Raw genomic sequence first — 16,004 nt, 5'->3', positions numbered from 1 at the left:
TCCTCTCCTGGTCCTCTGTCCGTGACTCCAGTGAAGTCCAGCTGATGCCTGTCCCCCATCCTCTCCTGGTCCTCTGTCCTTGACTCCAGTGGAGTCCAGCTGATGCCTGTCCCCCCACCTCCTCGTCCTCGATCAGTGTCTTCATGGCCTGTACGTGCTGTCCCCTGTAAGTACTGTACTTCTGCCTCTCCCATTTTGACTCTTGCTCATGCTGGTTTCTCCTTTCTCCTCATCAGGGCTTCTCCATCTCTCAGGCCAGCATGACTCTCAGAGTGTTCAGCTTCTGTCTGAGTAACTACGGCATGCTGACCCTCTAAGATATGATCAGACAGGACGCAGAAAGACCTTGGTGACCTAAAATCTCCAGGCCTCTAGAGAGGTGCGTGGGTAAGGCCACCCACCCATGAGAGACACATTAAAAATAAAGAGGTAAACAGGATATTTTATTTTAAAGAACCGGTTACCTTTTCTTCACCACACACTTTTCTAGAACCTTCCGTCTAGAGGCAGCTGTTTCCTCACCCCAGTGAAGCTGGCTGGGCCAGGTGGAGAGGATGAGAAGGTTTCACTGAGTGGCCCCAGCCTTGGTTGTAAGCAACAAGACTGTGCCTTTTTCTGGATACTCACCCTTGAGGAACAGCTGTCGTGTTGTGAGAAGCCCCCAGGCACAGGAGGAAGCCACACAGACATGTGCTAAGGTCTCAGCAGCCACCATCAAAAAACAAAGCAGTGAGCATTCAGATGATGTTAAACTGAGTTTTCCCAAAACCCTGATGACGTCAGGAGACACAAACATGACCCCACTGGAGCCTGACTGAAGTTCAAACTCCTGGGAAAAATTAAAACGGTGTTTTACTCCACTAAATTTTGTAGTGTTTTGTTACATGATTGCATTAGTCACTTGTCTCATTGTAGTAACAAATACCTGTAGGAGCCACTTAAGGAAGGAAGGATTTATTTGGCTCACAGGTCTAAGGAACACAGTCCACCATGGAGGGAAGACATGATAGTGGGAAGTGGCTGGCACGCTGTGTATACAGCCAGGAAGCAGAGAGAGTCAGTGCTGGTGCTCAGCTCACTTTCTCCTTTTTATTCAGTCAGGGTCCCCAGTCTGTGGGTGGTGCCCCCCCACCCCATGCAGGGTGGGTCTTCCCTTCTCAATTATCCCAATCTAGTAGCTCCCTTGCAGACATGCCAGGAGATTTGTTTCTATGACGTCTTAGGGTTCCTATTGCCATGACCATGGCAACTCTTATAAAGAAAACATTTAATTGGGGGCTCGCTTACAGTTTCAGAGGTCCACTCTATTATCATCATGATGGGGAGCATGGCAGTGTGCAGGCAGACATGGTGCTGGAGCAGCTGAGAGTCCTACATCTTGCAGGCAACAGGAAGTCAACTGACTGCCACACTGAAGGAAGCTTGAGAAAAAGAGACCTCAAAGTCCACCCCCACAGTGACACACTTCCTCCAACAAGGCCACACCTCCTAGTAGCACCACTTTCTTTGAGGGACATTTTCTTTCAAACCACCACACATGGGGATTTTAAATCTGAGTTGACAATCAGCTCAACCATTACAATGAATAAATTCCTTCCTCCTCCTATGCAAATCACTTGCTTGGCTTGAAAACTACTTTATCTGGGCTAGAAGAAAAAAGAGACTAAAAGCATTACTAGTTTTTGCCTCTGGGGTGGGTCCTTTCTCCCTGTTAGAACTTGTGGAACCGCTAACAGCATCAGTGAGGGAGATTTTTACTCTTGGGCAAGAACAGGTTTAGTGGGCACACTCATAAATTAACCTTTTTACCTCTGTATTCAGGAGACTGTAGATAGAAGGGACAAAAAAAAAAAATGAAAGGGAGGCTGGAGGGAGGGCACTAGCTGTTTCCAGAGGACTCTACTTTGCTTCCCAGAAGCTACATGGTGGCCCACAACCATCTGTAACTCTAGTTCCAGGGGATCCAATGCCCTCTTCTGGCCTCCACAAGAACTGCACTCACTTGGTGCACATATAGACATGCAGACAAGCACCCATACACATAACATAAAAGTAACTCTTTTTTTTAATGAGAGAAGGGTTAGACTAATAAAAAGGAAGAATGCTTATGTATTTTCTGAGAATGGGAAATTTTCCAGGAATATGACCACCAACTCTTTTCACACCTTTTTACTGCTCTTTTTAGATGTTGCCATGACAACAGTCAACTGTCATACCATTTGACACAAAGATGGAATTATAATGAAGTTAGAGGTTGTCTGGGATAAGCTTGTCAGCCATCTTTTATCTAACTAGTTTCATCCAGCCCAGGTCAGGAGGAACTACTGGCCTACAAACATTTCATCCTCCAAGATAAACAAGACTAGGGTTGAGTAAGAATTTATCTGGGTCACCTAGGTGGTACTCAGAGTGACAAAAGGAGACAGGGAAGAAGAGATGACAAATCCATCCTCTTTCCACATCATCTGAGGCAGCACTTGAAGTAAAGCTTGCATTATAAAGATAAAAAAGACTATTCTAGAATGTAGTCTAGAATGCAGGTGGGGATCTCTTCTCGCACACAGAACTGGGATTGTGTGTGGTATACGTCAGTTACTTTTCTCATCAAAGTGACTAAAACTTGACAGAAACAACTTAAGGGAGGAGAGATTTTTTTTGTTTTTTTTGTTTATTTGTTTGTTTGTTTTTGGTTTTGTTTTGTTTTTTAGCTCAGTCTGAGTGGGTGATAATCCATTGTGGTGGCTGATATGACTCTTTCTGTGGTGGCACAGCTCTGCAGCATGGCTTGTTCACATCATGGTAAATGATCTCAGGCAAGAAGTGGGGTTGGGTTATGCCTTTCAAGGCTGTCGTGTAGCTAACTTAATTTCTTCTAAGTTAAAACATTCCTGTAGATAGACATTTCTTTCCCACCCACTAGTTCCCAAGTAACCAACACAAATAGCCAACACAGAGACTTAATATTAATTACAAATGTTTGGCCTATAGTTCAGGCTTGTTACTAGCTAACTTTTACACTTAAATTAACCCATAATTTTACCTATGTCTTGCCATGTGGCTTGGTACCTTTTCTCAGCACAGTGTGCCCATCTTGCTTCTCTCTGTGTATGCTTGTGACTCCAGACTCTGCCCTTCTCCTTCCCAGCATACTGAGTTTTGCTCTTCTGTCTAACATTATTCTGTTCAGCTATTGGCCAGTCAACTTCTTTATTAAATCAATCATAGTGGCATATATTCACACAAGGTATAGGAATATTCCACATGTTCCCTCTTGGAGAGAAACTTTTTAAGACCCTGGAAATTCTAAAGGGAGGCTTGTGAAGATTGAGGAAGTAAACAACTCACAAGTCTTAGGAAGTTCCCGAAACTGCAATATACAAGGTCCATTCTTTCCCCCCAAGCTATATGAGCAGTAAGGACTGATGAGAGCTGCTCCCAAATCATTGGAATTATTTAGAAGAGACTGAGAATGGGCAAGCTGCCTAGAAGACATCCTCTGACCTGTCAGGCTCTGGGAAAGTCATGCCCAGAGGTCTAGTGTCCCAGCTTTCCTGAGCTGACACCCCTTGCTGGGATGGGCTTTCTATGGCAGTTGCCTTTGAGTCATCCCTGCTCCTGTAAATAACTAAGTTACCTCACCCATACTCCTGTAAGGAACCCCAATAAAACTCACTGGTGGTTTACTTTGGTGGCTTCCTTACTTTGGTCTGAGATTGGCTCATATCTCCCCAGGGACAGTGTCACATTACAAAGGCCCTCCTCAAGCAGCCTACATCAGCTAGTCCCTGTGTCTATAGGAATATGTATGTTTTTGTTGTTGTTGTTTGTTTGTTTGGTTGGTTGGTTTTATGAGACAGGGTTTCTCTGTGTGGCTTTGGTGCCTGTCCTGTATCTCCCTCTGTAGACCAGGCTGGCCTTGAACTCACAGAGATCTGCCTGGCTCTGCCTCCCAAGTGCTGGGATTAAAGGCGTGCGCCACCACCACCTGGCAGCAATATGTTTTTTATACTTGAAACCCATCTTGTGTCCTAAGCAGGCTGTGCCTACCACACACACATGCACCTCCATGACTCCTTAGACATAAACCAGGCCTGTCCCAGAGAGAAGCTCAATAAATCTGTGGGGGCCAATGAAGGGCAAGTGAGGGTGGCCTCAAGTCCTTCACAAAATTCTTGATCATGAAGTAAAAGAACACACATACAGGGTTCTGGGAAAGGAAATGGATGACAGAAGGATAAGTCATTGCTATGAGAGTCCCCATTGTCCGGGACACTGCCAGCTAGGCAGTCCCTTCCCTTTAGGGGACAGTAGAAGCCACTGGGGCACCATGGGCTAGGACCTAGGACTAGAAGGAGATAATAGCATGTAGAGTAGAGTCTAGCATTCTATATGTTCGCTCTTCTGTAAATATGTGGTGAGTCCAGTTAAGTGGAAATCCACACGTTGAGCATGTGGGAGATGTGGGGGCATTGTGAGGATTCTCCGAGGAGCTGGCTAGGACCCACACATAGGATGAGGGGTGGTGAGAGATAAGAGCGGGAGCCTTCAGACCTCTAGGTACAGAGACAAGGGCTTGTCTGTGGTGACAGAGAAGCCCTTACAGGACAATAGCCCAGGAGAGATAGGTAGGGTGAGACAGAGATGGCCATAGAGCTAGGCCATTGCCAGCACTGGGGGGCCCCAAGGCCATCTTTTGGGCTTTGCTTGTGTGTTAAGAGAAATCACTGAGGTGATTGGCAGAGGCATGAAAGATCCGATCTGACATTCTCTCTCTCTCTCTCTCTCTCTCTCTCTCTCTCTCTCTCTCTCTGGGTGTGTCTTTCTCTCTCTCTCTCTCTCTCTGTCTCTGTGGCTCTCTGTCTCTCTCTGTCTCTGTCCGTGTCTCTCTCTCTCTCTCTCCTCTCCTTCTCTCTGTGTGTGCGCGCATTTGCGCACGCGCGCCCGTGTGCTTGCAATGACTTCTGGAATTAACTAAAACCCAAATGGCTAGGCACACCTGTGAGGATTTTTTTCTTAATTAAATCATTTGAAATGGAAAGAGTCACTTTTAATCCAGATCTTCTGAGGTGGGAAGACTCACCTTTGTCTGGGCCACACATTCTGATGGCAACCCATGTAAAGGGCATGGGAGAAGGGCTCACACTCTGCCTGCTTGCTCCCACTTTCAATGACAAGTCCATTCCTTCACTGGCCTTAGAGCCTACTTACTTTGGTGTGTGCTGAAGACCAGCTGAGGCGTCCAGCCTCGTAGACTGAACAACTACTGGATTCTTGGACTTTTTCTTGGTAGAGAGCCATTGTGGGACTAGCTAGACCACAGCCTGTAAGCCATCCTAATAAATTTTATTTATTATTTATATTTAATATATATGTGGACTCATTCTGTAAGTTCTGTTTCTCTAGGGAACCTTGACTAACACAATGTGGGTGCACACATGTGCCCATGCATGTTTGCACATGTGGACAACCTCAGGTGTCATTCTTCAGGAACTGCCCCCCTTGTCTGTGTGCTTTGTAAAGATTTTTTTTTTTTAAATTTTTCACCCTTGTGAGTGCCTGCATGTGCGCCTTGTGTATGCAATACCAACACAGGCCAGAAGAGGGCGTTGGACCCCCTGAAAGTGCAGTTATAGATAGTTGTGAGCTGTCATGTGGGTGTTGTGCACTGAACCTATGTCCTCTGCAGGACATGCCAGTGCTCTCAAACACTGGGCCATCTCCCCAGCGTTCTCCTTGGGGTTTGAGGCAAGGTCTCTTCCTATGAGGCCACACTGGCTGGCCAGGGAGTCCCAGGGATCTTCCTGTCCCCTCTTCCCCAGCACCGTGACTGCAAATGTCTGTCACCAAATGGACTTTTTATGGGGGTTCTTTGCGCTTTCCCGACAAGCACCCACCCCCTGAGCAATCTCCCCAGCCCTGGCTTGCCTGCCTTCTATCTGTGTATGTCCCGCTCTGGACTTCCACAGGCGCAGGGCCCCAGTCTGAGACTTGGTGTCCAGCTGCTTTGGGAAACATTTGTGTGGGGCCCAATCACGTCATAGCACCAATCTGTGACCTCAATGCCCCCTGCCCACTTTGAGACAAGGTCTCCTGTAGTCCATGCTGCTCTCTAACTACGTGGCTGAGGATGACTTTGAACTTCCGGTCCTCCTGCCTTCCCCTCCTGAGTGCTAACATTGCAGGCATGCACCACCATGCCTGGTTTATGTGATACTGGGGATGAAACCCAGGGCTTCATTCAAGCTGGGTAAGCATTCTACCAACACCTTGGTCCTTTAAATGGAGCTGTCTGGGCGACCATGTGCACAGTGGTTGCTGGTACCAGGACAGAGACCTGTACTGGGTCTGTTGATGTTTCTGGATATCGTAGTAGAAACTTCTAGTATTTTCCAAGCCTTTCACTTGTCAGTCTTTTATAACTGGTTACTTTGTCAAGTAGCTAGAAGACTGCATTTCCCAGTTCCTCTTGCAGTGAGACATTCCAGTGTGATTTTGTTCTATCACTGAAATACAAGAAGTCTAAAGGGGATCGGAATATGGTGCATACTCTTCTTCTTCTTCTCTTACTGAGTGCAGACAAAATGGCAGGAGCTCAAGCAGCCTTCGTGAGCCATGAGAGGAGACAGAAGGGAATAATCCTGGCAGTTAGGCGGGGGGATCTCAGAGGAGAAACATAGCCCGGAAAGAGGAGAGACATCAGATTTAGCTGGCTGCAGGAACGTTGGTAGATACTGAGTGGTGCTCGGATGGCAGATCTGGTTCCAGAACTGGAGTTCCCACCTCTCAGCCCCACACAGAAGCCCCAGTGCCTGTCCTTGGAGACCTTTTATCCATAACTGTCGGAATTCTTGGGGGTTTACCCAATCCTCAAGACTCAGCGTGAGCACTAGGCCAGAGGGCTGGAACCTCCAGCCCCAATCTACCTGCACCTCAGGGCAATGGGGCACTGGCTGTCTAAGCATCTCCAGGGATTCAGGCAAACAGTCCAGCCCTCCCAAGCTCAGAAAAAATATCTTCCATGGGTCCCACGTGTAAGTAGTTAGATTTTTCAGCCATGGCCCCAGGTTCCACAGAGAAGACATGTTCCCATGGAAGAAAGGAGGGAAAAATGAAGGAAGAAGGGAAGGGAGGGAGGAAGGAAGGAGAGAAAAAAAGGCTAGCTAAGGAGAGGATGGAGTGCTGTGGAGCACATCTTTATCAATCCCAGCACTCAAAAGACAGAGCCTGGAGGATCCCCATAAGTTTAAGGCCAGCCTGGTCTACACAATGAGTTCCAGGCCATCCAGGGGGCTACAGAGTGAGATTTTGTCTCAAACAAACAACAAAATAAAACAAAACTAAAAGTGAGAGAAAGACAGACCGATTGATTGACTGGTTCCAAATTCTCCAGGCTTTCTCGAGCCATCCTTGACTTTCCTTTTTCCAAGGTGCCATTGGCCTAGCACTTCCCAAGGCTAGGCCTGCCCAGTGAGCATGGGAAGGCTATTCAGAGTGTTTTGGCAATGCAAAAATGTAAGCCACAATACCCGGCTTGATCCACTTTCTTAATGTAGAACTTCTACCTCCTGATCCAAGACGGCTGTTGAAAGACCAACCATCACATCCATATTCTAACAAGGCTGGAAAAACCAAGTCCAAAAAGGGAGTTAGCTCTCCACTTAAGGACAATTTTCAGAGGTTGGCCACACACCTCTGACTAAATTGGTGAACACTGATTCTCTCTCCCTTCTCACACAGCATGTGAGCTGTCCCTGTGACCAAATAAATGCCTGCTGGAAACAAACCGAGGGAGGAGGGGCTTATTTACACTCAGGGTTTCAGTGGGATCAGACCTGGGCTCCCCAGCCCCAGGCTCATGGGAAGAACATCATGGCCGTGGGAGAGTGGTGGAGAGGTTATTCATGCTTTGGCAGACAGGAAGCAGAGAGAGGGGAACACAGGAAGGGACCTGGACAAGATACAGCACAAGAGTATGTCCCTAATGGCCTGCTTCCTCCAAGTAGGCCCCACCCCCTACCAATAACAACCTGCCAATAACACTATGTAACTTCATCAAGGGATGAGCCTTGCACCAGGCTGGAGGCTTCAGGACCTAATCATTTCTAGGAATGCCCACAATTATCCCCAGGGGTGTGTTTGAGTCACCCCCAAGTTATTTCTTTTTTTAAAATGATTTACTTTTTATTCTATTTTATTTTATTTTATTTATTTATTTATTTATTTATTTATTTATTTATTTATTTATTTATTTATTTTTTGGTTTTCGAGACAGGGTTTCTCTGTGTAGCTTTGCGCCTTTCCTGGAACTCACTTGGTAGCCCAGGTTGGCCTCGAACTCACAGAGATCAGCCTGGCTCTGCCTCCCGAGTGCTGGGATTAAAGGCGTGCGCCACCACTGCCTGGCACTTTTTATTCTTAATGATGAATAAGTTTGTGTCTGTGGGTATGTGTATATGTAAATGTTGTGCCTTTAGAATTCAGAATAGGGTGTCAGGTCCCCTGAAGCTGCAGTTACAGACAGCTGTGAACTGCCCAACATGAGTGTTAGGAAAGGAAGTTGGGACTCCTTAACCACTGAGCCATCCCTTCAGCCCACTAGTTATTTCTTAATTCAGTAAGGCTGATTATTAAAATAAACCATTACCCACAGTGATGAAATGTATAATTGGTCAGCTTTTTCTGTTTGTCTTCTTTCTTTGAGACAAGGTCTTACTTAGCCCAGGCTACCTTCAAACTCACTATGTAGCCAAAGCTAGTCTTGAACTCTTTGTCCTCTTGCCTCAACCTCCTGGGTGTAGGTATTTCAAGTGTGTGCCACCATGTGGTGCCGGGAATCAAATCCAAGGCCTTGTGTAAAGCTAGTCAAGTTCTTTACCAACTGAACTGTTTCCTCAGCCGGCTCTGGGCCACTCTTACCATCTCTTCCTCTCAGTGCTGTGAGGCAGCTACTGTTTCATTGAGAGGTGGGGTGTCTGGGATCCTGAAAGCTGAAGCAACTTGCCTACCACCTGAGAGCCAGCGAGCTGCAAACAGCTGGGTTCCGAGCATGCATGCGTGCATGTGCGCATATATTCAAGCGCACATGGGCCTGGCCTGGAGGAAGAAAGGCCAAGCCAGAGCGACTGCTCTCCTCCTGGGCCCTGCTCTGAAATGAGCTCACACATCACACTTGTGGTTCCCTGGGAAAAGAACACAGTCTCATGAGTAGTCAAAACAGCAGTGTTGGTGTGGCCTGGTGTGAACCGCTGGCCTCCTCCCTCCAGGCTCGTAAGCTGTACCTGGCCCAGGGCTGGCGCCTCACCCACCCCAAGGCCTCCTTCCTTCAATGCTCTGGCCCCGGGCCTGTAACCTCCACCCTGAGAAGCCTCTGTGACCTCTGCTCTGGGTGGGACCCAGCACTCCCCAGATCTCTGCAACCTCTAGGACAGGAGAAGCCCTGGCTCTCCTTCAGCTCTGGAGGGAGGATGGAGATTTTTGTTTTTCAGGTTTTGCCACACTGGGGTTGGAAGCCAGGGCCTTGTGCTTGCTGGACATGCTTTCATCCTCTGGGTCGAACCCCCGGCCCTCTCCTCATCCCTCCCTCTTCTCTCCCTTCCTTCCCTCTTTCAATTTTTGAAACAGGGTCTCATGTAGCCCAGGCTGGCCTCCCACTCACTGTGTAGCCAGGGATGACCTTAAACTCCGGTCCTCACGTCTGCACACGGCCAGTGCTGGGATGGCAAGCATGGCCACCGCGCCTGGCTTGTGATGAAGGTCCTCTGGTCACCCTGGCTCCTCCTCAAGCTCTTCTCTCCCCTCGTCACCTCTTCCTTCCCCACTCTCGGGGCCTCCCATCCACTCCTCTCTTCTCTTCCCTTACTTCCTTCTCTTGCTCAGGCCTCTCCACTCTTGATCATTCCTCCATCTGGGTCTCAACGTTCCGTTCCGAGGTTCTTCTAAGTGGTTCACGCAACACCCCTTCTCCTCACCTGCCTTGCGGCACCTCCCCCCCCCCCAACACACACACCTGGGCGGGCATTCCCTCTGCTGCCACGCCTCCTTCACCTTGTGTGAGCGATTAGGGGGGTCATGGCTGACGCTGGCAGTGCCCACCATGGATCCACCATCCATTCCCATGTGCTCTGCGGGCCTCCAGGCCACAAAGCTGGGAGTTAGCGCCTCTGCACCCCCTGAGCAGACCCTGTTCATTTCCCCAGCAGAGGCTGTCTCAGGAGGCACACTTTCCCCAGCCTTACAGGGGAACTGATCTGGCTGCCCGCAGCAGCCACCTGCTTGCTGCTATTCTGTGAATCACTTTCAACTCTTCTGTAATTCTGTGGTTCCAGTTGGCTCCCAAATAAGCTGCTTGTGATCAGATGCAAACAGCGGATGTTAGAGATGGTGTTACGAATTATTGCGTGCATGGGGGTGGGGGTGGGGGGATGGGACCCCGAGGGTATCCTGTGCATGCAGGGCAACATACTGGGCAGGTGCAGCAGTGAGCTGGGCAGATACATGCCCTGTGGCCATGGTGGCAGCGGCAGCCAGTAATTCACAACCCAGACACTGCATCCATGTGGAAGGTTTATTATAATAGAGAGATGAAGCAAAGAGATGATAGGAAAGAGAGAGAAAGAGAGAGGAGAGAGAGGTTGAGGGTGTGCACCTCATGGGAGGAAAAGCAGAAGAGAGAGAGACAGGGGAGGAGTTTTTCCTTAGAATGAGGCTTTTACATCAGGACGCGGGGTGGCACCAAAGGTGGGATTTCAAGGGGCGGGTCAGAATGGTAGCATTCCTCTGTTTTGATTACTATAAAGAGGTGAGTTATGGGAGCAAGTGGGGGAACAAGGGTGCTGAATTCTCAAGGATACTTCAATCTGACAAGGGGCAAAGTGGAGAGGAGGGAACCGGGAGTCACACATGGCGGAAGATCTCAGGAACATTCCCTGAGGAGGCAGGTTGCAGCAGTGGTGTTCCAGGAGCCTGGGAGGAATGGCATTCCAAATCAGGGGTATAGAAACCATGGCATCTGCCATTTCTCTGGAGGTCAGGCAAGAACAATGAATCTGCAAAATATGCTCAAAAAATAGGTGAGGTCAGAAATGGGCTCTGGAGAGTGTTAGTTTTCATCAGACCAGATCTCTTTTTTTTTTTTTTTTGTCGGAGCTGAGAACCGAACCCAGGGCCTTGCACTTGCTAGGCAAGCGCTCTACCACTGAGCTAAATCCCCAAACCCTTCAGACCATATTTCTTGATGCAGTAGTGGAATTTTTCCCAGGAGCCTGTAGGTATCTGTAAGAGAGCTGGAATGGATTTACATCAAGGCAAAAGGGTTAAAAATGCATTTAAGGAGTCCTAAGAACTCTTTGTAGTCAATGTTCTATCAGTTTATCAAAGCTGTATTTATCAACATTAAAACTTTGAACTTCTGGAGTTATATCTGAAACTGGTCTATACTGTACCATGAAGTCTGTGAATGAGACATTCCTGTCTGTAATTGGAGAACATATATATAAAATCTTAGGATTGGGGCTGTTAAACTGATACCCTAGTCACCAAACACCATCAGATCTGAGAAGGATAAATTTAAGGAGTAAGACAGCTTTCCAGCTACCTAGGCAGCAATCCCAAGTCTCTGTGGTAATTGGGGCAGGGGACAATAGCCCCAAAGGCAACACTTGTTCAGCTGATAGGCCCAGAAGATCTGACAGATTTTTTCCTGTGGAGTAGAAATTTGGAGACTGACCCACCTTGACTTTGCAGTATGGGGCAATCGGTCCTCCATTGTTCCACTTATTCAGTCTGGACAGGATCTCAGCTTTTTGCTGCATGGCCACCCTTGCCATGAGCTTCTGGGTAGAAGTTTTTCTGAGGCCATCTATCTTCTTGGAGGAGACACAGGATGTTGCCAGGAGCTGACATGTCTCTTTATCATAAAAAAGGCCATATTAAATCATATCATATATTAAATGCCGTATTATCAGATTGCTGCAGGTGTTTGAGGACTGGGGGAACAAAATCTGATAGATATATTTATAACTTTGCGAGCATATATATGACTTAAATCGGAATATACAGGTTTCTCAGTTAGTTACAGCTTAATGACGTTAGCAAGGACAGGGAGGCTCACATTCCTAAGCCTGAATAGACCTCGAGTAAGGAGGGACATTCTTTAAACTGTTGGCAGTGATATCTGAATCTATTACCATATTTAAGGCCCTGTAGCTGTAGTTCTGACCTTTGAGTACAGTCAGATTATAATCCTGGATGACTTATATAGAAATAATTATTCCTTAAGCTGTCTCCTGAGAAGGCAAAGAAGAGTGACAGGGAAAGATCCCAAGGCTGAATGAGAAGAGGAGAAAGGGGCTTGTGAGTCGGGGTGCAGCCCAACTCGGAGAAAAGGAAAAGGACCCTCTTGGTGGACTCTGTGCCAGGGTTTCCATCTCTAACTCAGCCCTCCAGCCTGTCCTGGGAACAGGGAGCACAGGACGATGAATTCTCCATAGCTGCTTCAAGCTGAAACAGGGCCCCGGTAGTCAGGAGCACTCTGGCTAGTTAAAGGTAAGGAGGGAACCCAGGCATGTGGTCATCTGACCTGGCTGTAGAGGCAGGGAACAATGATGTTTGGCTGGGCTGGGGTCCACGTCACACAGACAAGAATCTCTGATGACATCTGTAGCAGGGAAAGCGCTGCAGGTTGTGGTCCATGCTGCTGCTCCGATGTGTCTGCCAGCCTGCTGAGATATAGACTAGAGATGGGAGTTAAAATTTATGAACTTATTTGGAGCCTTTTGGCCCATGGTCTTAGTGATTGGGAAAGGGAGACCAGGTGGGAGAGAAATACCATCCTCAGAAATAGACAGATGAAGGGGGAAAAAATAAAAGTTTTAGATAAATTAGTATTACCAATCAGTACTGAAATCCATATCACGGAAAAGCAGGTAATGAGTACCCAAGGAAAATTTAAAATCCTGAGCTTGTGACCCAAAGTGTATCAGAATTGTATTAATGTTAAAATCTGAAATTTAAATTTAAAATCTTAATATAATGATATCACCTGCATGTGATTCTGCTGATGCCCTGGAGGGGAGCGCATACATCTCTGGGTCCTGCCCACATGAGTGCTGCAGGCCATGACTGGACTCCTGCCCCGCCCAGACGGCTGGAGCCTGAGAGAGGCAGCTGGGGAATGCCAGGCCAAGGCCGGTACCCATGGCCTGAGCACTGGGTGCCCTGCCCATGCTGCCCTTAGTAAAGATGGTGGTGAGGTCATATGACCTGCCTATTTTGACCTTAGCCAAGATGGCAGCTAGACCATGTGGTTGCCTTTATTTAAGATGGCACCATCTGATCACATGATGGTCCCTACCAAATATGGCACCTGACCATGTGTTCATGTGGGTTTGTTGTTGTTGTTGTTTTAATAAACTGAACAGATAAATTAAAGCATTTAAAAGTCAGTCAGGCCAGGTGGTAGTGGTGCACCGCCTTAAATCCCAGCACTCAGGAGGCAGAACCAGGTGGATCTCTGTAAGTTCAAGGCCAGCCTGGGCTACAGAGTAGTTCCAGGACAGGCTCCAAAGCTACACACAGAAACTCTGTCTCGAAAAACAAAACAAACAAACAAACAAAAAAGTCAGAAATAACTATAGATGGCCATATCAATCCTACATTTCCATTCGCACATAGGAAATGGACTTTGTGAAAGAAAGATGGAGAAGTAGCAGTGCAGCCAGGCGGGAGAGAGGGACCCCCCCCCCCAGGCTGCGGCATGGAGCGAGCAGCTGCAGAGGAACCGAGCTACAGAATCCATGCCATGGGTCAGTGGCAGTGGTGGGGCGCACGGGCGGGGCGGGAGGCAAGGGAGCAAGGGCGGGGCGGGAGGCAAGGGCGCAATTTCCCACAATGAGGTATAAGGCCCAGCGGACTGACCTCCGGCATCCCAGGGGGTCAGCAAGGGCCAACGATAATGGCGCAAGACAGCCAATGGACCGTCGTCACAAAGGCTATGGGCTGTGGAATTGAGTGGGCACAAGCATCTCTGTATGCCGGCACACAGGGACGGGGCTGAGGGGCTCAGAGCCCAAAAGACACACGGTACCAGCGAGAAAATGAGACAAATCCTCACCTGTGGGAAAATGACCAGAAGGGAAGGGAGGACTCTTACCGAGAATCCCCCAGTGGTACAGGATCCCAGAGCCTATCGGACTGCCAGTGGGCAGGAGAAAGCAGTGGGATGGCCTGGTGACATTGGGTGCCAATGTTATGAATTACTGAGCAGGGTTTCCCACGCACGCGGGCAGGGAAATATGCTGGGTAGATGCAGTGGTGGGATGGGCAGATGCATGCCATGTGGGCATGGTAGGGGGGTGGAGAGAGAGAGAGAGAGAGAGAGAGAGAGAGAGAGAGAGAGAGAGAGAGAGAGAGAGAGAGAGAGAGAGATATCCAGGGTGTGCACCTTATGCAAGGAAAAGCAGAAGAGAGAGGAGGGGGAGAGTTTTTCCTTAGAATGAGGCTTTTACGTCAGGACACAAGGTGGTACCGAGGGGTAGGATTTCAAGGGGTGGATCAGAATATTAACAGATCGCTCTAGGTGCCAGACCTAGAACTCTCAGGAGCTGGGAACTCCATGTCCCCTTCAACGCCACCTTGGAATGAAACACTTGGTCCCTGTGAGGACCTGTGAGCAGACCTGCTCCTTGTATGGGGAGGCTGAGTCGGGGAAGGCTAGGAATTGTCCAACAGTTCCTAGGACTACTAGGGGTCTTGGGTGTGGTGCTTCCCCAGAATGACTCCAGGAAACTTGGGATGAGTTGGTCACACTAAGGTTCGGTGACTGGCCCAAGGGCACACAGATTGGAATGATACAATACTTGAAGAGAACCCGGGTAGGATTGGGACACACAACTTAGCAAATTGTCTCCTGCTCCAAGGGCCTTTGACATGAATGGCTTTCTGCTCGGAGGCAGGAGGATCACACTCTGAACTGATAGGCCTTTCTGTGACAGCAAGGTGTCGTAAGACAGGAAACCTTTTCTTTCTTCCTTGTCATTGTCCTCAACAGGACAGACGCAGGCACAGGTGACTTGTCTCACGGGTGCCTGGTAGTATGACAGGGTTTCTGCTATCTTGACATTGTCCAACCCCGGGCTGGAGTGGCTCCAGGGCCAGGGTGACTGTGTGTCACTCTCCACAGAGTTAGTTCCTGCTTAAGGCTCTGTTCCTGCTGCTGTGGGAACCTGATGCTCTGGGTAATGGACCCAGCAGTCTTTGCAGGGAACAGCTGGAACCCTCCCCAAGGGTGCATTAAGGGGACATAATGTAGAGGCAATGTCCAGTGTCAGGGAGTTAGCTCTGAAGATGGCGTGGCTTCTAGCAATGGCAATAGTGGGCAGTCTAATGCTGGGGCCAGAGGGATGAGAGAAGACTCAGATCCCAGCACCCTGCCCAGGCACCGCACTAAGAGAAGGACCACCCGGAAGGACACTGTGTTAAGCCAGATGAGCAGAGTCTTCAGGAAGGGAGAAGAATGGACACATGGATCTCCTCTTGTCTGCAGGATAGATTCCCAGACCCCAGTGGGTACCCAAGATTGCAGACAGAGCCCTGGCCATGAGTTTCATGGTATCTGCCACAGTCTATTCAAAAACCATGCCAGTGATCAAGTGACTAACAGGTTGGTGGCAGCTATGGAGCAGATAACCTGGCAAGGAAGGACTCCTGTACAAATGGGTCAGAGGATGGTATGGGAGCCGGTCAGAACATCTTCGTCTCCACGCCCTGGACGTGGCGTGGGAAACAGACAGTTTCTCCACTCTGCTTGAATACCAGTACCAGACCTCAGGCTAAGGTGTTGGGATTGGACTGGGAGCTGTCTTTGTGGCCCCAAGGGAGATTTTACTCAGACAGGAATTTGGCTAGCCAAAGGTGAAGGAAGGCAGGAGACAGACGCCAGCCCTGTGCTGGGACAGGGAGGGAGGTTAGAGCAGCGTGGGTGGGTGGGAAACAGCCCTGTGGGTGGC

The 16,004-nt window shown here is 48.7% G+C and overlaps 1 long non-coding RNA gene across 1 annotated transcript; it reads right to left on the bottom strand.

Annotated features, from left to right (window-relative positions):
• Positions 1 to 10,562: 10,562 nt before the first annotated feature.
• LOC121832250 (uncharacterized) lies at positions 10,563 to 13,162 on the bottom strand. Its single transcript, XR_006075843.2, has 3 exons — positions 12,578 to 13,162; positions 11,730 to 11,905; positions 10,563 to 10,962 (listed from the first exon to the last, which is right to left on the bottom strand). It is a non-coding gene; the product is annotated as an uncharacterized LOC121832250 (long non-coding RNA).
• Between the last annotated feature and the right edge of the window lie 2,842 nt (positions 13,163 to 16,004).

Source organism: Peromyscus maniculatus, chromosome 9 (assembly GCF_049852395.1).
Source record: "Peromyscus maniculatus bairdii isolate BWxNUB_F1_BW_parent chromosome 9, HU_Pman_BW_mat_3.1, whole genome shotgun sequence".
NCBI lineage: Eukaryota > Metazoa > Chordata > Mammalia > Rodentia > Cricetidae > Peromyscus > Peromyscus maniculatus.
This window is presented reverse-complemented; position numbering and strand designations above follow the sequence as displayed.